Source organism: Amblyomma mixtum, chromosome 5, assembly GCF_055824585.1.
Source record: "Amblyomma mixtum isolate Tamu chromosome 5, ASM5582458v1, whole genome shotgun sequence".
Classification (NCBI taxonomy): Eukaryota; Metazoa; Arthropoda; class Arachnida; order Ixodida; family Ixodidae; genus Amblyomma; species Amblyomma mixtum.
Window position 1 is genome coordinate 75,817,590 of NC_143016.1, and position 21,968 is coordinate 75,839,557.

The window sequence follows — 21,968 nt, forward strand, 5'->3', positions numbered from 1 at the left end:
GAAGAACTGTAGATATAGCCATTTTGCTTGAAGGACAGTGAGCTCAGTATCTCTTTTTTCTACACCGGACATGTTTTTAACCCTTGCGTAACAAAAAAACGAAAACAAACGAATTCACATACTGCACTGAATGCGAACCGATAGTGAAAAAAATGAAAAAAATCATAAATCTGCTTATAACCGCTAATAAACATCCTTCTTAGCGCTCTTGCACATGTTCTGTGACGTCTGCGTCCACGTTTCAAACGAAGTCGTCGTATTCTCTGAAAACCTGCCGCATTAGGCCGCTAAAAGCCTGCCTAGAACGCTATTGTCAAGAATAGAGTTACTGAATATGCTACCAAAGGTAGCAGAGTTGCGCGTCTGTTTTCAAAACGCCGCTCGCGACTCCATTGGTAGAGCGCCATCACGTGGTGTCCAAGCAACCGTGTACTGCGGAGAAGACGACGCTCGATGGGCAAAATCGTCCACTTTCGGTTCTGAACCGGTTTTACCGGTGTCGAGGGCTTCCCCGCCGCCTCTGTTCTCCGATTCGAGATGCCCTGCAGCCTTTCTTCTCCCTGTGAGAACCTCCTCGGTACGGTGCATGTTTTGCCCATCGGACCAGAAACACGTAGGCCGGCAGCGAACTGGATTGACAACCGGCCAAGTTCGAAGCGGAGCCATTATCCAAGGGCTGTTTACGTTCGCTCCTGTGGGGTGTCTAGCGTGCGTAGCTCACGCCTTTTTTTGTTTTGCTAAAAGTTGCATTGACGTTTCTTGCATTGAGGCTGGACTTGCGGCTCTGCGCTTTTTCGTGTACACTGTTGAAACGCTAAAATAGAGCTCTGCGTTGCGTATTTATCCCTGTTGGCATAAAACCTGAATGGCAAACAATTTTTAATCGAGGGAAACATGTTTAGGCATCTGATTGCTTACTTCAGATGGTAACGTTCATCCAGTTTCGAGTAAAGTGTATTTTGGATTTTTATAGTGTCCTTTTTATAGTTCGGGCTCATAACTTTTTGCAGGGTTTCGTATTTAGTAAAGGAGACTATAAACAGGTTTTTTGACGCAGGTCCGGAGAATAAATATTGCCGCACGCTGCATTTGCACGGCGTATTTAAAATACTGAGTCTGCCCTTAGGTTATCAGGTAAATAGTTCGGGGAAGGTGACTGTGCGAATCGCTTGCTGCCGCAGCTCACGGCGCGCGCTCGAAAGAGCACCGTTTTTTCTTGGCTATATTTTTTGACTGGGTTACGCGGTCGGCTTTTTAGATGCTTTTTGTTTGCGATCAATCGAAAAAGTGGTTTAAGAACCTCGGAAAAGCGCCCACGGTCGATCGGTGATGCGCTAGGCATGTCGCCTGCAGAAAGGGAGTGCGGCTTCGCCGCATAACTTCGGTTGCTTGACAGGCAAGATGGCGGACCTACGCGCAAGTCTGCTACCTTTGCGCATGAAATTAAGTACTTTAACCCTTTCGGCCCTGGTGTCCTATAAAAAGGACACGAAGCAAAACGGCTATAAGTCATGATTAAAATGCCCAATAATCTGAAACAAGAACTTAGCCGACTCCCAAGGCATCCCTATAAGCACAGACATCACTTTCTCCTTCGTCTTCCTCATCGTAGCGCCGAGAGTAAACAAACAAAATGGCGGAAGATGGGAACGGCGGCTGCAATGGTAAGTGCTATTTTGCCATTTTTTTACTCCATACCTAAGAGCGTGTTCGCGATTAGAATTTTCCAGGTTGTTTCAAAGGCACTAAAGGCTTTAAAAGTTGCATAACGTTTTCTGTGCGGTTAGTACATTTGACGCAGCACGCCGCAATATGTGTGTCCTATATATAGGACACCAGGCTTCAGTGGTTATAAACCACCGGCGCGTGTTGCATGCAAGTGCGGAACATTTTTTTTGGTAATGCCTAATTTTTGTTTTTCTTTTATTGCAGAGGCAAAAACTGTGACCTTACTCAACGGCGAAGCGGCCTAAATTAAGACATCTGCGTCTCCAGGATCCAGATGTCATGTTTGCTGCACTGAAGGATGGTTACGTGTCGGAGGTTGAAGACGCTGAGGAGGACGTGGATTTGAGCTCTCGGCAGCCTCCAGCGGTGATGAAGTTGACAAAGCAACACAGGAAAACAGGTCGTGGTGCAGGAGAGCTTTCAATAAGCTAGCAGCCACGTATCACCCTCAATAATCTGGTGACGAGAATGAGAATGATCTTGAAGGTCTACCGACCCCGTATGCGTATTTTTCTCGGTACGTGCCGAAGAGTGTTTTTTGCTGTTCTTGCCGAGGAAACAAACATGTATTGTATTTATCAAGAAGGAAAATCCGTTGATATGAGGAAGAAAAAATCAGAAAGCTGATTTCACAGCATTTAGCGATGGGTGTCTTTCGCTAGCCACGGCTAGAATCTGCTTGCACATTGAAGACGTGAACGGAGACCTGCTGTGAACGCTCTGCCTTCACTACGGCGAACGCTATGCCTTCACTACGGCGAACGCTATGCCTCACAACGGCGAACGCCAAGCGCATGCTCCTCACGCTTTCCCTCCTACCTTCCTCCCCTTACCCTCGCCCGCTCACGCTATGTGAGCTGGCTGATCGGGATCAATAAACGCTCTTTCTATCACGAGCGTCCGTTTGTGTTCCAGGGGAGCACGGCACGCGCAATGCGCGTAAAAGCTTTGTAACAAGACCACACCAGCAATGATCCTTTCTGGATTGTCAGGACAGATTTGGACACATTTCGTGAAAGATGCCTAAACCTCTGTTTCGAGGAGCATCTTTGCAGCGATGAGCAAATCATTCCGTTCAAAGGACAGCGAGACATAAAAGAATAAATAAAAGGGAAACCAAATGCGTGGGAATAAGTTTTCATGCTGTGTGGCGCCTTGGGGATTTTCTACGACTTCCTCGTTTATCAAGGTTCATCCACTGAACTCATTCCAGCTGTTTCAAAACTTTTCACACGGATTAATCAACGTCCAGTATTAGCTGCACCTCAAGGCAACCAGCATGTTTGTTCTCAATATTTGAATTTTTGTGAAAGTCTTGAAATAAAGAGTAACGTCAAACTTTGCTTTTTTGTTCTTGCAACCACTAAGCCCTGGTGTCCTATATGAGGGCACGGCACCTGGACAACCGGCAACATGTCTAAGCCACCGATCCTGCTGTTACAGGTCCTGCCGTGGATTGTTGCCGCAAGCATTTCCACCTGTGGAACGGATGAAACACCATTTTTCTACGCGACCCATCACGACAGCGATATCGGCGATAACCTGTTCAAGGGGCGTCTTTCGTCGATGACAGTGACGTCACCAGTGGCTAGCCTACAAAAGGAACTGCGCGACGCCGGAGCATTCAGAGGGCACGGCACCTGGACAACCGGCAACATGTCTAAGCCACCGATCCTGCTGTTACAGGTCCTGCCGTGGATTGTTGCCGCAAGCATTTCCACCTGTGGAACGGATGAAACACCATTTTTCTACGCGACCCATCACGACAGCGATATCGGCGATAACCTGTTCAAGGGGCGTCTTTCGTCGATGACAGTGACGTCACCAGTGGCTAGCCTACAAAAGGAACTGCGCGACGCCGGAGCATTCAGAGGGCACGGCACCTGGACAACCGGCAACATGTCTAAGCCACCGATCCTGCTGTTACAGGTTCGTTATTTGACTAATATTGGAAGTGTTAGGAGTGACAACCGCTTTCTGTTAGTTCTGCCGTGCCCTGGAAGATTGTTGACTGCTTTGACTGTTTTGAGTGACACTTGGTCTATGTTATTGTCTTTGTTGGTTTCTGGTGATATTGAGGAAAACCCGGGGCCAAAGACTGCTGAAATGTTGCAGTTAATTCTAGAAAACCAGGCCACGTCGGATGCTAAAATAGATAAACTGAGAACAGAAATGACCGAACTTAATGCAAAATGCGATAGGATGACTGGATTTCTTGATATTATCGAAGAAATGAACAAACGAATGCAAACTTTAGAGACCCTTGTTCGTCAGCAGGCAGATAAGTTGACTGAATACGAGAACAGGAGCAGAAGTAATAATCTTTTGGTTTTTGGTGTCAAAGAAGCAAAAGACGAATCAGATTCCGATCTGAGGGAAGCTGTGGTTCAGAAGATATTAATGAAAAATTGGGCGTTCAGGCGAAAACTATAGACAGAATTCATCGTATAGGCAAGAAAAAAACTGGTAGCCATAGACCCGTCATTATGCACTTTTTCGACTCTAGAGAAAGAGAGTTGATATTTAAGAATTGCGGGAAGTTGAAAGGCGGCCCGATAAGTGTAAGCCCAGACTATGCGAAGGAAACAGTAGCAGTAAGAAAAAAACTGTGGCAAAGTAGTAAAGCCGAAAGAGATAACGGAACAAAGGTCAAACTGATACATGATGAACTTAAGATTAACAACACCATTTATGCATGGGATCATGAACGACAAGAGCGTTGTCTGTACCGAACCCACCAAGATAAGATAGGAGGACCCAAAGTTAACGATGAGTCTGCTGGTCATAGTTCGCTATCCCCGGCCAAATCAACTGCAGATTCTGATGATCATAGCGATTGCTCGCAAATATAGCTCAGAATTATTCTGTTAAACGCCCGCAGTGTAGCAAACAAAACAACTGATTTAGAACATTTGCTAATTTTCGAGAACCCTGACTTATTGTTAATAACCGAGACCTGGTTACATGAGGGAATTAGCAACGATAGCATTTTCCCACCAGGCTACCATGTTTTTAGATGGGATAGAAATTCTAAAGGAGGGGGGGGGGAGGTGGCTATTGTTATGAAAAGCACAGTATCTGCAGTCGCTCTTAACTGCAGCCTTTCTGAAATGGTGGGGTGCAAGGTTTCTTGTGGGAACCTTGTACATTTAGTAGGTGTTGTGTACAGGCCGCCTTCTACATCTCCTGAATTTTTGGATGAATTGCTTTTGTTCCTTAACTCTCATGTAAATAAGAACACCAGACTGATAATGGCTGGCGACTTCAATTTGCCACATATTAATTGGGAAACTTTGTCAACAGGTAATGTAGAAATAAGCAGTGCGAATAAAGTAATGGAAATTATGTTTACTCATAACCTTAAGCAAATAGTAAAGGATTTTACAAGGGTTACGTCAAGGTCCCAGTCATTGTTGGACTTGGTTTTCTTATCCCGTAAAGTGGCAGACCACACTATATCTGTCAAGCCGGGTTTATCTGACCACAAGATGATCTGTTTGAATGTGCGGTTGAACACACAAGTCCGCAAAAAATCGCATGTTTTAATACGGGTCAAAGACTACAGCCGGGCAGACGATACGTCTATCTTAGACGTCTTAGAAGAAAACTTGAATCAGTTTGCAACATCATCACACCATGAAAGTGTCGAGGAATTGTGGCAACGTTTTAAGGGCACACTAAAATATTGCATTGATAAGTTTGTTCCCACTCGCTCAAAGAAATCGAAGCAGCTCAATCCTTGGATCACTAGAGAGATCATTCAGTTAAAGCGCAAGGTAAAAAGGCTACGAAAGCAAAAAAAATAGAGCGACAGAACTTTCAAACATCAAAAAGAAGCTCAAAACAGTGTTATTGGATTCGAAAAAAACTTTCTTCAATACAACACTGACTAATTTTCTCACAAGCTCACCACAAAAGTTCTGGCGATATTTTTCAGCGAAAAAGAACGCAATCACACAGGTAATGGATGGGAACGATGAGGTGACTGATAAAACCGATATTGCAAATCTGTTTAATGATTTCTTCCAGTCGGTCTTCAGTAGGGATGATAATGACATTGAGAGTGATCATACAACAATTTACACGTTGCCATACTCAATGCACGAGATTCGCATCAATAGGGAGGGCATCTGTCAGCAGCTGCTGTCTCTGGACCCGAAGAAATCGAGCGGTCCCGATGAAATACCGATGGAATTCCTTAAACGGTATGCTGAGTGGTTATCATATTATTTGCAAATTTTATTTGAAAAGTCATTGCGGGATCATTCTTTACCTCGTGACTGGCGCAGCGCAATAGTAGTTCCGGTATTTAAAGGCGGTAATCGACTTCTTGTAAAGAAACTACAGGCCAGTTTCACTCACTTCCGTATGTTGCAAGGTTTTTGAACACATAATAGCTAAACACATCCTTCATTTTTTGGAAATAAATGACCTATTGTGTCCATTTCAGCATGGTTTTCGGACCGGCATTTCGACAGTGACGCAGTTAATTGAAACAGTGAACGACTTTTGCAAGGCTATAGATGAACGTCAGCAGGTAGATGTGGTCTGTGTAGACTTCTCGAAGGCTTTCGATAAAGTTCCGCATCATAAGCTTCTTTTTAAACTACGCAGATTAGGAATCGCTGAAAATATAGTACTATGGATTCAGGCCTATCTAAGTAACCGCTGTCAAGTCGTCAAAATAGAAAGTGCAGTATCGAATAGGCGTGAAGTTCTGTCGGGGGTGCCACAGGGCTCCGTTTTAGGTCCGCTTTTGTTTTTATTGTATATAAATGATATTTCTGCTATCGTCGAATCGCCTGTCAGAATGAAACTTTTTGCCGATGATTGTTTAATTTACTCTCATGCGGCTTCCCCGGCAGATCAGGTGAACATAAATAGATGTCTTCAGTCGTTAAACTCGTGGTGCCTGAAATGGGGTATGGAAATAAACTACCAAAAATCTAATTACATGCAAGTAACAAGGAAGCAGAATGTTATGATGTTTCGATACAATATCGGTGAAAATTCCTTAGATCAAGTAAAGTGTCTCAAGTACTTGGGAGTGACATTAACAAATAATCTTGACTGGCACACCCATACTGAAAATGTCTATTTAAAAGCCTACCAGAAGGTCTGTTTCCTGAGGAGGAAGTTGCCGAATGCGACTAGTGAAATTAAATTGATTGCGTACAAGACGTTCGTGCGGCCAATAATAGAGTACGCAAGTGCAGTGTGGAGTCCTCATCAAAAGGGTTTAAAACGGAAACTGGAGAGATTGCAAAGGATGTCAGCACGTTTTATATGCTCTAAATACCGCCGCACTGATTCAGTCACAGCAATGCTAAAAGAGTGTCAGCTAGAATCACTAGAAGTAAGAAGACTAAAGCAGAAATTGAAACTTTTTTTTCCGTTAATGAATGATAAAGTCAAAGTTAATAAACATCACTATGTTGCACCTCCCCTGAAGCGTTGCCCTCGGAAAAATCACAGTAAGGTATTACGACCTATTATTACACGTACTGATGTCTATCGCTACTCCTTTTTTCCGATGCTGTAGAAATTTGGAATCAACTACCAAGTGACGTTGTGGACCAAACAGATGTAGACAAATTTGTGATAGGTGTGAACGCGTTCCTGGAAGATTGCTGTGCAAATCTGTAATTCTGTGCATTTGAGTGTTTCTTTTTTTTAGCGAAGAGAATTGCACTTGTGTCTGTATATGTTTCCCTCCCTGTAATGACCCTCATGCAGAGGGTTAACAGTATGAATAAATAAATAAATATAGGACACGACGCCATCTTTAAAACCAAGGTAGTCCTAGAGAAATTTTTTGCTTTAGTGTGTTCCTTGGGTGGCAGTGAAGCAAAATAACACTTTAGAAAAATTCGCGAACTAGGAAAAAAAATTCAGGGCTGAAAGGGCTAGGAGAGACAAAGCGCATGTACTTGGGGCTTAGTCTAAAACGCTATCGTCAAATCTGAGGGCAAATGTGCACTTGAAATACACGCGATTTGTACCTTGGGGGAGATAGAGAGAGAGAGACAGCTGTCAGCTCTCGAATCTCGAGCGTGATTCCGATACCCGCCGACCGCTTATGAGTGGCGCCACCACCCAAACGGCAACCTCTTCTACCCTCTCCCTCATGCAGAGAAAAGCAGGAAGAGGGCCGACCCCTTTGTCCCCGAAGAGAGGGAAGCTCCTTGACCCCGCGCCCCGTCTTCGACGCTTTGCAGTCAGCAGCTAGTTTGTCCTGGGCGCCTGGAGAGGTTGGGTTGCACGCGTGCTCGTCCCTTTTTTGGACCTTCGACTTAGACAGCTCGCCGGAGAGTACTTCGCTGTTTGACGCTGTCCGCCCGGCACCGATGTCTTCCAGAGCCCGTCGAATCCTCTGCTGACGCACTGGCTGGTGTTTCCAGGTACGCGATTCATGATTGTTGCTTCAAGAGACGGATGGCGGAAGCACGGCTGTGAAAACTCCTCCCGTTCGCCACGTTGCGATGGCAGAAGCACGTGTTACAGAAGCTAGCGCGAATTCCTCCTTCAGTTACGCACCTAGCGGGCACGGGCGGAATGTTGGCGTATTAATCCCCATGACAACGGACGACTGAAACACGCGGGCGCGGGGGGTGTTCTCATGGGATCTGCATCACACGCAGACTGGGCAAAAATCGGGCCCGCTAGAGGAGGTAGATGGATGTATCGTTGCCCGCCTCCTTTGCGCGCGGTTTGCATGGACCGCTTCTTTGTTGTAGGATGTTAAAATTGGTGGCGCTGCTGCTCGACAATGGTAACCGCAGCGTTGGGCCGATGTAGGGAGAGAGAACACATTTTACATGCGTTTACTAACAAAGCCTTCCCGTTACTCTCAGTCGACAAGAAATGTTATTTCTCAAAATACACTATATGTCTATGTAACAGCATTCCGTACAATACTCATAATGTGTCGACGCACTAGAGGTGTTAAGTTTATCTCAAACAGCACAGCTGACCTTTTCAGTACAGTATTTCGTGCATAATTCACGCACGACATGTACAGTCATTCCGTGCATACTTAGTTCAACCCGTGAACATCGAGTGCACGCGCATGCATGATGTAACTTGCATTCGCAGATAATTGCAAAAAAATTGCTTATTATTTACAAACACATTTACAAACAAACCGCTATCGCGCAGTAGCCTTCACTGTCCACGCTAATATATGCGACAGTAATAGAATTCATTTAATGTAGTTGCATAATCGCTTCCACGGTGTACTGTGCGATGTCAGTGCACGTTAAAGTACCCCAGGTGGTCGAAATTCCAGGAGCACTTCACTGCGGCGTCCCTCATAGCCTGTGTCGCTTGGGAACGGTAAACACCCACAAACCAAACCACGATGTGCCGACTCTCCTGTGGACCAAACACGATGGCTTTTGCGATCAAAACGTGTATGCCCTTCATTTTTTACATGATCTGCCAGAAACACATTCCTATGCATGTCGATAAGCACGTTTTCACGTATTCCAACGAAGTTTGCATTACTGGCTGCTTTAGTTTCTAATAAATTTCTCGGTGCCAATCCAGGTAGTCATGCATGCCACGAAACGTTTGTTTTTATTTCTTATCGGATGTGTCACGAAAGGATAACACTCGTTTTTAAAAACAGGGTTTTTGAGTTAAAGAGAAGCTTTTGCGGCATATAGTAATCCCAGTGTTGGCGGGCGTCAAAAAAACAGAAAAAATATGCTAACTTGTAAAGGGATTAACTAAAATCATATGGTTTTTTTAACCATTACCGATAAGTATTTGAATGCAGTTAGAGATCTGCAGCTGGCCGTTAGCAATATTCATATCAGTTTTTAGAATTTCGAAGCGCTATTACCCTCTGTACTGTGCCTCGACAAAATTGGGCTATTTCGACTTGTTACGTGCACTGGAGGAGTTGCTTTGTCTGCATGCTTTGCGAAAGGAAGTGTGTTTTGGCACGATGTAGCCAAATTTTGTCGAGCCACAGCAACGAGGGTAATCGCGGATGCGAAATTTTAAAAACTGATATGATTACTACTAAGGGTCAGATGCAAATCTCTAATTGCTATCAGGTGCCTATCTGTAGTAGTTAAAAAGTTAACCATGAGAATTTAGTTAATCACTTTATTAGTTAACATGACGCCTGCTAACACTGGCAATACTATGCCGCAAAATACTTCTCTTTACCACATGTAATGCCGCGCTTCATTATGGCCTCATTAGATTTTTTTTTTTTACTGTAACGTGAGGTCACTGCGCGTCTTCGATCGACCCGAAGTTCTGAGTACAGCCTCGAGCTCTCCCGCCGCGCAAAGCTACACAAAAGCCCGGAAGTGGCTGCCCGCTTATTAAGACAGCCGACTCTAGCATTGTTGACGGCGGGCGTCCCCAGGTGCACCAACAAAGCTTGCCAGTGGGTGCGCGTACCACTTTCGCAGAAACATGGGAACCTTCTAAGAGTTCCGCGAAGGGCCCATTTGTTTACTGGCATTCCTGCCAGCACCGAAGCGTCGTGGGGCTCGTTTCCGCCCGCTGCCATTCGACGCTTCCGCGATGAGTCAGCAAATAACTCGTCCTGTCGTTTAGCTAGAATTTCGAGAAGAGACTCGAAAGTGTGGTGGCGAAAGCAGAAGGGGAGAGAACCACGCGGAGAGGGCGATGAGTCCCATGTGGAGAGGGTGTGATGAATGTTGTCTTCATATGTTTCTTTTTTCGGTTTGCCAAGACCTGGGTTCAAGGTTGTGCCACGGCTGGTCTCGACGCGCTCTCTCTACGGCCTGCTCATGAGGGGCTCGAAGGGAGCCGCTGAAATGTACCCTCGAGGTAGCCTGTTCGGATACTTTGCACGTGTTTCTCAACGGCTGTTCCGAGCACTGAACAAGAACCTGACAGCCATACCTTTTGCAGCCACCGCTATCGGCTAGCAAAGCAGGGAACTAGTTGATGGATCTCAGAACATTGAAGTTGGCATGGAGTGACGGCGCATAGTATTAGTGGGTAGGGCTGTATCATTTGCGACTGACAGGAATAAAAGTGAGGCAAGATATTTCAGTGCGAAACCAGGGTTAGGAAAAATTTATGTCCATCTTCACTCTCTGTCGGCACTTGGAAATGTGTGAAGAAAAACAATTGCACTTCACCCTTGAAAACGTTCAAATGTATCTGTGCCATCTCTTCTCACTGCACGAAAAACGCCAGATCAAAAAGATACCTTGTTGTTTGAAACTCCGACATAGTTTCACATATAGAACAATAACAGGCAGTGCTTGCATAATGACCTAAACAACACTGTCGTAGTTCCGAATGTTGTCCGTTATAGCCTGAAATATGCTTTCGCGTTGGTTTGAGGAGGAAGCAAGACGGGTAATTTTGGTTTGTCAATCTCTTTGCGTAGTTGACGAGAAGAATTCGGAGAAACTCCTCAGAAATCAGACGTGCTGAGCGTTTGGTGTGACTTTTGTCAACCCCTTCCAGGCAGCATAGGAGGGGTGAATCTTCAAGATTTGGTTCAATGGTCAGTTGCAAGGCTTCGAGAATTTTGCGATCGGGGGAGATCCTTGACCGCCTTTTCAAAAAACGCCGAAACCGTTTCCAGGAGAGCTAGTAACAAAGACTTTGGATACCAAAGTTCACCATTCTGTTAAGTACGCAGAAGTTTGTACAGAGCACTGCCAGTGTTGTTCGTCGTCACAAGCATGTAAGCAAGGCGCGCGGAGCATGTGGCAAACCTTTAGTTCACGCGTTTAAGCAAAGCGACACAACAGTACACCATAGCCACAGAATGACAAGCGCAGCTTCAGTACACAAGTTTCTGAGACAAACATTCATGAGAATTCCTATGCAGAAAACTTGCTGAGAAACGTGACGTCGTAAGCAAGACGCGCGAAGCATGAGGTACATGGCAGACCTTTCGTTCACGAGCTAAACACAGCGACAAAACGAACACCGTCAGACGCGTGAAAAAATGCGCCCGTGCGTGAAGAATTCTCAAAATCGTCTCCCGCGCTGCCGCAGGAAGGGTCGGCTCGCAGCGCCCTCCTGCGGAGATCAGCTGTGGGGCAGCGCAGGTAAAAATGCTTTGTCCTCTCGGCGCCTGCTTAGAGCGAGAGAGCGCGCGCGTCGAGACCGGCCGTGTTTGTGCACAACCTACAGGGCTGTGGCTATTGTGTATTAAATTTTAATTGGTTAGCGAAGTCTAGGGCGGGCCTTCAAACATGACCGCCGTAACTCTTTTACCCTCGCACGCAGGCTGCGAGCGCGCTCCTACTCTCGACACCAGTCGCCATCTGTCGGCGCGCGCGGCCCGAGGGACTGCGGGTCGCGCCGGCGCCGCGCGAGGAACGTATGTTTACGTGTTCGCTTCTGCCGTAGTTGTGCTCCATCAGCTAACGTATGAGTGTGTGTGCTGTGCGTCACTACTCACATTGTCTCTCTACCAGACAGTACTGCGGTTATTTTGCGCGCAGTTACTCGTTAACGTGACATCCAAGGGTAGTCGGCCAGGTAGGGTAGAGACTGGAAACCGGTACTTTTTAAGCCGATTTCTGCGCTGGCGTATCGTTTGTTGTCGCCTTTTACGTGCGCTATCATCTATGATTATTGTATGCATCAGAATGTAGGTCTACTGATTTGACTCACTGGAGCAGTAACTGGATATAGGCGCGCTGAAGACTGAAGGTTGTCCCGATAAAGCGCGTTTTCTCGATCACCATTACGTGTTCGGCATCGTTGCGATGAGCGTCCTCTCGTTCCCATTAAACACATTTCATGCACAAGATTGTAAGCACCACCGCTACCAATTTCAGTTGCTCTTTCCGCACGCATGTCAGAGGGTTTCGGGGGGGGGGGGGGGGGGGGGGAGATAGGGGGGGGTATAGGGTATACCGTAGTGTCTTTCTGCTGTTCGTATCTACATTAATCATAGGAAAATATGCGCTATTTCGTTACATTTTTTCACACTTAGCCAAACGTCTACGCAACGCTCTCACACGCAGCGAGAGCTCCCGAATAAAATAAATACGACTTCGGACCTCAGAATTCGTGAAAGCTCGTTTAGCTGATTAGCTGCTCATATCTATTCAAGCTTTGATAAACTAAGCGAAAGTACGTTTTTATGCCCCAAGTTGCAAAAACCATGACAAAATTTGTTTTCTGTTAGCGCTGCGACTCAGTTGAGCTCACAGCGGTAGTTTGTTGATAAACTGGCGCACCACGCAGGCGACAAGGAAGCCCTGTTTGTGGGGGGCGGGGGGGGGGGGGGGGGGGGTTCTTTATGGCCGGCAGGAAGGATTAAGTGTACATGGGAATTGGAGCTGCATGCTAGCCTCACACCTGATGCTTGATATTGAACAAAAAAGGTTTCTTTGTCATGGAGCACCAAAACGGTAACGATAATATAAGCACGAGCGCGTTCTAAGCGCCGACACAATTAATGTGAATGTCCAGCTAAACGTCACTACAACTCAATTTTCTCCCTTTGATAACGTAAATACTTCCTGCAACACAGCTAAACCGTGTTTAACCATCCTTAACACAGTTTTCGTTCTGTGTACGCTGGCTCAGCTGAGTTGAGCCACAGCCACTCTTTTCGTTATAGGAAGATTAGTGGGAAATATTAAGATGCTGGCAATATTTCGACATAATTGCATGCTCTAAATTTGCCAATATATTTACGCATGGTCATAGTAGATGTGCACGAAAATACCCGGTGTTGATATAAATTAACACCCAGCTGTCATCCCGCTGCTCTCCTATTGAAATCAAAGCATTTCTTGAACGTGGCAGCGTGAGGAATGAGCTGTGAACACGCGCTGCGAGTCATCCCGTCCCGTGGAAGCCTGAATGTGTCACTACGATTCACTGACTTCTTCCACCGCAGCCTTTCGCCGGGCAGAGTACTGGGAGCACGGATCACGAAGTACCGTGAAGGTGAAACCGAACACGAACTTTGCTCGCCTTCAGCAGAACTTGACGGCGCCTATTAAGAGGCCCTACTGAATGTAATGGCACACTTAAGACTATGAAAATTCACACTAATTTGCAGGGACAACAAACTAACCACCGACTTCATTAGATCAACGAACCTTATTCATTTATTTAAGCATCCTGGTCATGCATCATTACATACCCTTTTATGCCCTGTGGCAATAAACATCACTTAAAAAATAAAGAAGCTAAACGCGCTGAACAGGGCCTCGCTAGCTGCCCCTCTGTCCAACAGAATTCTACACGCTCCTTTTGTGGACCGTTCCTCTTTGCCAGTCAACGCGAAACCCGCTGCCACCTGCTCGGTGCATCTGTCACAGCATAAGCCAGTACTCAGGTGGAACCAACTGCACTATCAAATCTGAATACAGACAATGAAGAACAATGTGGCGACGGAAACAGCACAGCTAGCTACGCGTCGCGCCGGTATGGTCGTCGGCGGGAGTAGCTCAACTCCCAGGGCGCATCGCGGCGACCTAGCGCAACTACTTGTGAAATCAGTCTATCCGGGGTACGTTTAACATGTTTTTTTTTTGTTTGAACCGAACACACTAACCCCTAGATATAACGTGCTTCCATCGAGAAGACCACCGCGGCGAAGACAGCCCGACAAGATCCCTTTCACGTTTCCGAAGCTGCCCAGGATTTTGTGACAGAATCTGAAGTCACTGCTCGGTGTCATCGGCGGGGAAATTTGTCCTTAATTCGGTTTAGCACAACTCAGAGTTTGACATAGCATTCGGAGCGATCCTGCAGTCGCTCCTCTATAGTACCTTACAGAGATACCTCGGAATCTGCAGGAGCGCTAATCGGGATGTCGAAGCTTATAGAGAAAAAATTTCCTGCTGGCTTGAGCGCGATTTCGGCGCTTGATTAATGTGGACAGTTTGCACACCGTGTTTAAAAGTTTGCTTGATCCGAGGTGGAAGCGATTATGCCATTAGTTTGAGTGAGAGTTGATTTCGTCATTATAATTTTGTTCGGCAACAGGATATAGTGCGAAACCAAGTCGATTAAGTGCTACGACGCATTTGTGTGCTTTGTGAATGTTTATATTGTTGAACTGATCGAGTAAGAGGCGGGGCTCAGCTGGCGCGATGTCTTCCCCTCCTGCACTTGAAGTTTCTGAAAGAGAGAAAAAAAAAAGCTGCTGGCTGCGCTGATTTCATGCTAGCTGGTTGCGCCAGTAACCTACACAGACTGATCACCGCTGCAAAATGTGGATATGTAATTTTTATCAATTGCTGGAGGACGTTACAGTGATGACAATTTGTTTTCTGCAGATTTATCTGATCAACACGCGAATTCAAGGCTGCGAACTAATCAAATTTTTTTCTCAATCTATGTGGGCAAACTGACATTTTTATTTTATGATTTTCGGAACTTATGAGCCTTGCTTTCTGCATGCTGTCATTGAGACTACGTCTCTGGGACTAAAGAAAGCACCTTTTCTTACGCAGGCCGAAAAAGGCACAAGAAACAAGGCACAAGACACCCGGACTGCAGCCATGGCGTTTCTGGACTACGTGTTCGGCGAAAGGGCAGACGAGCTGCGCTTCACGCTTCACTACTTCGCGGAAGATCTAGACGTGTCCCTTAGCCGCATGCCGCCCAGCCCCTTCTGGAGAGATTTGTTCATCCTCAACGGCGCTCTGATCGACCTCGTCATCGAGCTCTTCGATTTTCCGTGTTTTGCCCGCCTCTCCTGTTTGTATGGCGCCATTTTGTGTCCACTCGCCTGCCTGGCAAACGCGGTGTACTTTTTCTCCACCATTCCTACGTTCACCTTGGTGACGGGAAAGTTGTGCGCCATGCAACTCCTGCTGCCGCCCGCGGATGCAGTGGACAGTCTGATGGCTGTCCTTGCCTGGACCGTCTTCGCGTTCGTTAGGTACAACACGTTTTGGGAATTGAAAGAGGCTGAGGAGGACGTGGTGGTGGAGGTCGTAGGGGCGGAGCAAGTTGTACTGGCGGAGGAGGCTGAAGTGGAGGAGCAGGAGGAGCTGCTTGGGGGAGCGCAGTTGATCATGCAGGCTCAGTTAGCGTTGGAGGAGTGGGTGTTGGAGCAGTGGGCGTTGGAATTGCGGCCACATACCGGCGGTTAAACAGTCTAGATGTCAGTCCGGCTTCGTGCAACTTTTCGAAAACAATACGATGCCATCTTAGGACAGAAACAGTGACCATATTTTCTTGCCCTCTTAGAAAGTAACCATAAGTGAATGAATGCACCTTTCTTTTAATAGGTTGGTTTTTTCGCATAGATAGGGGATGCGGTGGGGTTGGAACGCGCTGGCTTCTTACTGCTTCTCTCATTAGGGCGTTTGCGTTTGCGACTCTGGTGCGTGGAAACCACGCTAACCACGTGTTCGCAAACATGGATTCCTGTTGAGACAATACTCTCCAAATCAGGCACGTGTCCAAAGGGGGGCTGGAGGGCGCCTGGGCGGTATACCACGCATACCTCAGCTTTATTAGAGCCCGTTTCATAGCCCCTTTAAGAAGTTCGGAGCGCCCCTCCTAGCAACGGTCTTGTGTTCGGAACATGAGCTCATGGCCCGGGGTTCGATGGCTTTCGCTTCAGTGGCGTGATGTTTCTTTTATGTAGATGAACCCAGGGAAATCATAAACCGAGCAGTTTGTAGCAGTTAGGTCTGGCGTCAGGCAGTCAGGAACTGAGTGCACAAAACTGTTCGGAGTCTGTCCACGTTTTAGTCGGCAGGGTCTCGGAGCCGGTCGTGTACAGTTGGTCAAAGGTTCCCTAAGTCTTGTAGGGAAGAATCTACGGCACCTTCCACGCTCAAATTATGTGCACTGGAAGAAAGAATCCAACGTGACCCTAGAGACCTTGGCATCGTTGATATAGTGAGTTCCCGACTGCACCGCTCAAAAGCAGACCCTATGGAACCTTGCAAACACTCTGCATTCTGTTTCTGCAGATTAGGTGGTTTAGGATTTATGACCTCCACAACGTTGTGCGGTTTTGGCTTTATCGAGGAACTCAATGATATGTAGCTTGACAAAAAGTACCCGTCTACCCAGGTTGCCTTGCTGCTGACGTGAGTTTGCATCCAGCATTCGCGGTCAACCTTTATTCTTTCTTCATTATTCATGTGCAGTCTTCAGTTCTTGTCTCTGAAGTGTAAGAATTTTGATGAAATTTGCTTTTATCTGCTTTCTGCGAGCTGTCTTATTCAATTTGTTTACAGCGCCGACAAAGACGCCATCGCCGCGGAAGCACTGACCACTTGCCTGTGGTCCCGCACCATGACATTCCTTGCATCTTTCGACCCCGTGGTAATTGGGCTGTTCGCTTCGCAACGACGTTTTCCGCCGAAGTCGCAATGACACCTTGACTCGAATAATAGACCGATTTCACAAAGCCTACTGCGCATGCGCGCGTTTACCGGAAGTAGCCAGCCGCCATCTTGGCTGTAGTCCTTCGTGGCGTCGTCTGGTCTGCACGACAGCCTACATTACTTTGCGCCTTGACTGGCATTATACCCGGCCGCAGTAGCTTTCCGCCGTTTCGTTTATTGTGTTGAGCTCTATAAAGGAAACAGAGGCTCCACGGCGGAGTTTCGAGGGGTGCAATGCTAATCGCGGTAGGAGCAGCGCAGAGAGGGTGGTCAGTTGCCGCATGAGGTGGAGTGGCCGCGGTGGCGACGCTGCGTTTGTTCCTCGAACCTTGCTTTGGAAAATGCTGCAGGTGGCGATAAAAACGCGCTTGACCGCCGCTTTCGTTAATTTTGTCAGCAGAACATTTGAACGCATAGCGATGCACGCGATTTAATTAACGTCTTCAGACAGTATTTACATTTCTTGCCACCTCATTTTGCTGTTTCAGTATTCGCTGTATTCATCTAGGCATTCGCTATAGACGTGTCACACAGCGTTTGTTGCCTTTATTTTTTCATCATAGCCCTTGATCAAAACCGGCCATGCGATTGTTTTTTTCTTATTCACGTAAACACATACATGTATACGCACGACGTGCTCGGCGGGTCACCAGCAGGAAAGGTGAGCGATTCGAGCGAGCTATGCCGTTTTTCTAAATGGAGATGTGACAAATGCTTGTGTTCAGTACAAAATGAGAAAAGGAGAAGCCAATCGGGGAGCTTTTGAGTACGCCTAATTAGGGTTTAGGGGCATTTAATTTCGTGACGAATAGTTTTATTTTGATTATTGATGCACTAATTACTTTTTTTATTTCGGTTAATATAATCTCCTGCCAGGGCGTCTCCCGTACGACTCACTTTCGCTATTTTCGTAGTACGAGTCTGAACAGGTTGACTGATTGGTAAACACTAGATGGCCTTTTTTATCCAAAACAACGGACAAAATGTGGGTGATATCCAGCATAAATGGCATGTGGCTGTTACTGGAATACCATGTATACTCAACGACCAGTGAGCAACAAAACGTTGGAAATTATTCCACATTTCGACAGTTTTATAGCCTCGCTTTCTCATTCCGTGAAATAGAGAAAGCATTATCGCTAGTATGGGAGCTCGAGACATCAGGAGTGAATACGTGCATCAAGCTAACATTGTGGATTCCTGAATGTAACAATAAATCTTAGCACACTTGTTCCCTTACAACCTTGCACCGGGCAGAAATCGCTGCAAAGAAGGCTTGACGACGCAGCACGAAGGCAAATCCGATTGCCTTCTTTTTAACAATTTAAGGGACTGCCTCAAAGCTGAGAGCCGCGTAAAAGGCATTTAATACAGTCCAGAACTTTAAAATTTGCCATTTGTCATTGTCCACTGATCAACAGGGACAGTACGGCTAAATGTACTCAACAGCACTTCTTCGGCTGCATCTCGTGAACAGCTTCTACGCAATGTCGTTTGGACATTTCTCTTCTAGAAAACGGAAAATCCGGGACGCTCTGCTTCGCACAGTTGTCGGAGCTCACGACACACCTCAGGTGAACACACTTGTCCCGCAAATACAGCATTCACGCAGAGAAACACCGTGTGGCGACGTAAACAGGGCTGCTTCTCGCGCGTGCGCCACGCACCGCGCTGACGCGGCCGCCGGCCGGAGTACCACAACTCCCAGAGTGCATCGCGGCGGCGGTGGCGTAGCGCAACTGCTTGTGAAATCGGTCTATTACCCACGTTTTCGTCGTCAGGCACTGTACTGATTTTATGCGGCCGTCAAAGAAGTAGACACTATTTAGGTTAGTAAGCAGTGCGCCGCGTTTGATAACATGCGTAATTGTGGTAATAAATTAGACTATTTTAGAGGGGGGTGTATGGTGCCAGATGTTAAGGTGCCGAATGATCTTAGGAAAATTGCGGGGATAATGACGTCAGTTGGCTCAGGACCGGGTTAATTGGAGGGAGATATGGGAGGTCTTTGCCCTGCAGTGGGCGTATTAAGGCTAATGATCACGATGATCATGATTGGGCGTGCCTTACAGATCACATCAATTAAAAGGAGGTTCTGGCTTCATATTTTTGCTTTGTGGCTGAGTTTACTGCGGCAGTGAACTGCCGAATGGAGAGGGGTAGTTTACAAACAATTACGCTAAAACAAATTTAGACGGTCTATATACGTAGGCTTAACTAACGCTGGTATGCTAGCGTAATCACCGCTGTGAGTGTGTGGTTTTGATGTTCGGCTGCTGATCCCAAAGTCGAGCTTTTATCCCTGCTGCGACGGTCTGTTTCGATGCCAGCGACTTACAAAAACGCCCGAATTAGGAGACCTCCACTGCGGCGTCCCTCACTGCCCATGTGTGGCTTCAGGATGTCGAAACCCGCCAATAAATATTTTCACAATTTTGCGCCGTTCAGCTTACAGCGGACAGCGAGTTGAACGAGACTACGTAAATGACGGATCACTATTAAAAACATATCTGGTGAATCGGACGGGCTATGCCTGGACTAAACTTCTGCTGGTTTGCACACCTGATGCTTACACTCTAAGAACTGATACTCTCTATGATAGAGTATACCGGCTACTGCACTCTCTTTAGCAGCAGTTTACTCCGCCTAAGTTCCCTAAGGAGTGAAACGCCTCCTTCGGTAAAGAGTAAAACTGCGAGCGCACTCCCTCTAGGGCCTGAGGGAGTTGGAGGTTGTTTATTTTCTTAGCTTTTGTACTGCAGCGGAGCCATATATATAGTGACCTGTGACTCGCATCTTATGCAAACTAGTGATAAGCAAAAACAACCAAACAAGAAAGTGCGCTGTGCTCCGCCCACAGAGCCAGACCTTGTACATAACCGATACGTGCAGTGTACACTTTGGAGATTATTGCGTTGCATTCATACAGCATATTTGATTTGATTTCAATGGATTTTACGTCCCAAAGCAACTGCACTGACATCGCGACATCCCAAAGCGAAGTGCACTAACATCGCGCAGTGCATGAGGCTTTGGAGTTTCGCATTCATCGAAATGCGACCGCCGCGGGGTTCTGAATAGTCTATACCATTCAGCGAAGTCATGCACTTCCGTAGAATGCGTTTAAGAAGAGACTGTCATGGTAACGGTCGCAATTTACCCTAAACATTAGTTTATTGCTGTGTGAATATATTTTATGCCCTTCGGAACCGCCATTCACATTTTGCAACATCTATTTCAGCACAACAACCTCCAAGAAAAAGCGGTTCGCAGAAACGAGCGATGCTTCTGTTAAAGGAAAACACTTCTGTCAGATCCCGTAAACCTTCGCGGTCGACGGCGAAACATTAGTCTCAACACTTTATATGGCATTCCTACTACGGTATGAATGATCGACGAGTGCTCTAGGGAAGCTACACATCATTTTAATACGAATAATAGTGCATCAGGACACCAGTAAACTCGTTCGCGAAGGGCGAGTCAACGTACTGTGCACCATGAAATTGCTGTCGAGTAAAGATTTACCGTGGCGTTGTGGCGTTCAGATGTTGCCTTTACTGTTTCATCATTTACTGAGCTGTGCCAACTCTAACCAGCCAGCGATCTACCAATTTAGAGAACAGAACTTGCGACATATACGCACGAAACTGCCGCTGAACTCAAAATGTTAGCATATATATCTACTGAAAAGCATTCTCACCCGTTTCAAGTATAGGCGAGAGGTAGCGCACTCGGCTCGCAATGCCGAGTTTCCCGGTTCGAATCCTCCCTCCGGCGCAACTTTTTTTTCCCAGCCATTCGTAATAAAGGAGTGTTTCTACTCCTGCAGAGGGAGTGCGCCTAGCAGGAGTGCAGCGACTCTGGAAAAAGGAGTGAAATATGGGACAAGCGTATACTCCATCGAAAGGAGTTCCCTGCACTCCTTTTGTTCTTAGAGTGTTATGTTGTAAAGTGCTGAGTACTTACCGAGGTGTTTATTAGCAATGTTCTGCAATGAGGAAAGAGAGCTCAGTACTGCGAGGTCGACCAGCTTCCTCTATACCTTTACGACGTTTTGCCCCCACCGTTTTTTCGCCCACACAAGACACGTGACACTATGATGCATGCCATGCTCAGAAGGCTGGCATCAGTTCAAGGAGCAAAATTTACTCCATAGTATGAGAATCCAGAAAACGAGGACGAACGAAGAACCAGACAACACGAGCGCTGTCATATTATGGATCGTAACCAACATTACCATCTTTCTGTCCTTCTAAGAAAAATTAACTCGAACGTGCACACAAGAGTGAGATACAACCTTAAATCGGTAGAAGTACGGAGGCGGAGGAAGAGGAAAGAAAAGACAGGAACCGAAAGAAGAAACCGGTTTCCTACCTTGCAATATCCCCTTCATACGCCAACATGGGCAGTAACTGGAGATTCTCAGACAAAACACCTGTTCAACCATTTCGACCCCTCGAATCGGTGCTCCCCGCATTCATAACTCAGCCTGGTGCGACGATCAACGGCCTTAGGAACCTGTTGGACTTGTGCCTCCATCAATGAGTGGTTTGATACTCTATTTGGGGACGAATGACCAGGACAGTGACGGCACCCGGACTGTGACTGAACGGTACGCAGGCGCCTTCAACGTCATCCGCGTGGAGCGGCTTGGAGTGCAAGTATTCTATGCAACGTTGGATCTACCAAGCCCCCCAAACCGCCGGCTACGCTCTAGTAGCTCTAGTAACTGGCGGTCAGTTAAGTGATTCAATCGCCGGGCGGAGAGATTCAATTGTCAACTTGTTGAGGTTTGTCAGCAAGACCACAGTATGTTTTCCCGAACCATTCTCTGGAGGTTTTTCCACCATTCAATGTCCTCATTGCAGATGGAGTATATCCAAGTTTTCATGGGGTTTCCGTTTTGGC

The 21,968-nt window shown here is 46.6% G+C and overlaps 1 pseudogene; it reads left to right on the forward strand.

The window, feature by feature from the left end:
- Window positions 1-1,633: 1,633 nt before the first annotated feature.
- On the forward strand, window positions 1,634-2,426 carry LOC149342721 (uncharacterized; annotated as a pseudogene).
- The last annotated feature ends 19,542 nt before the right edge of the window (window positions 2,427-21,968 follow it).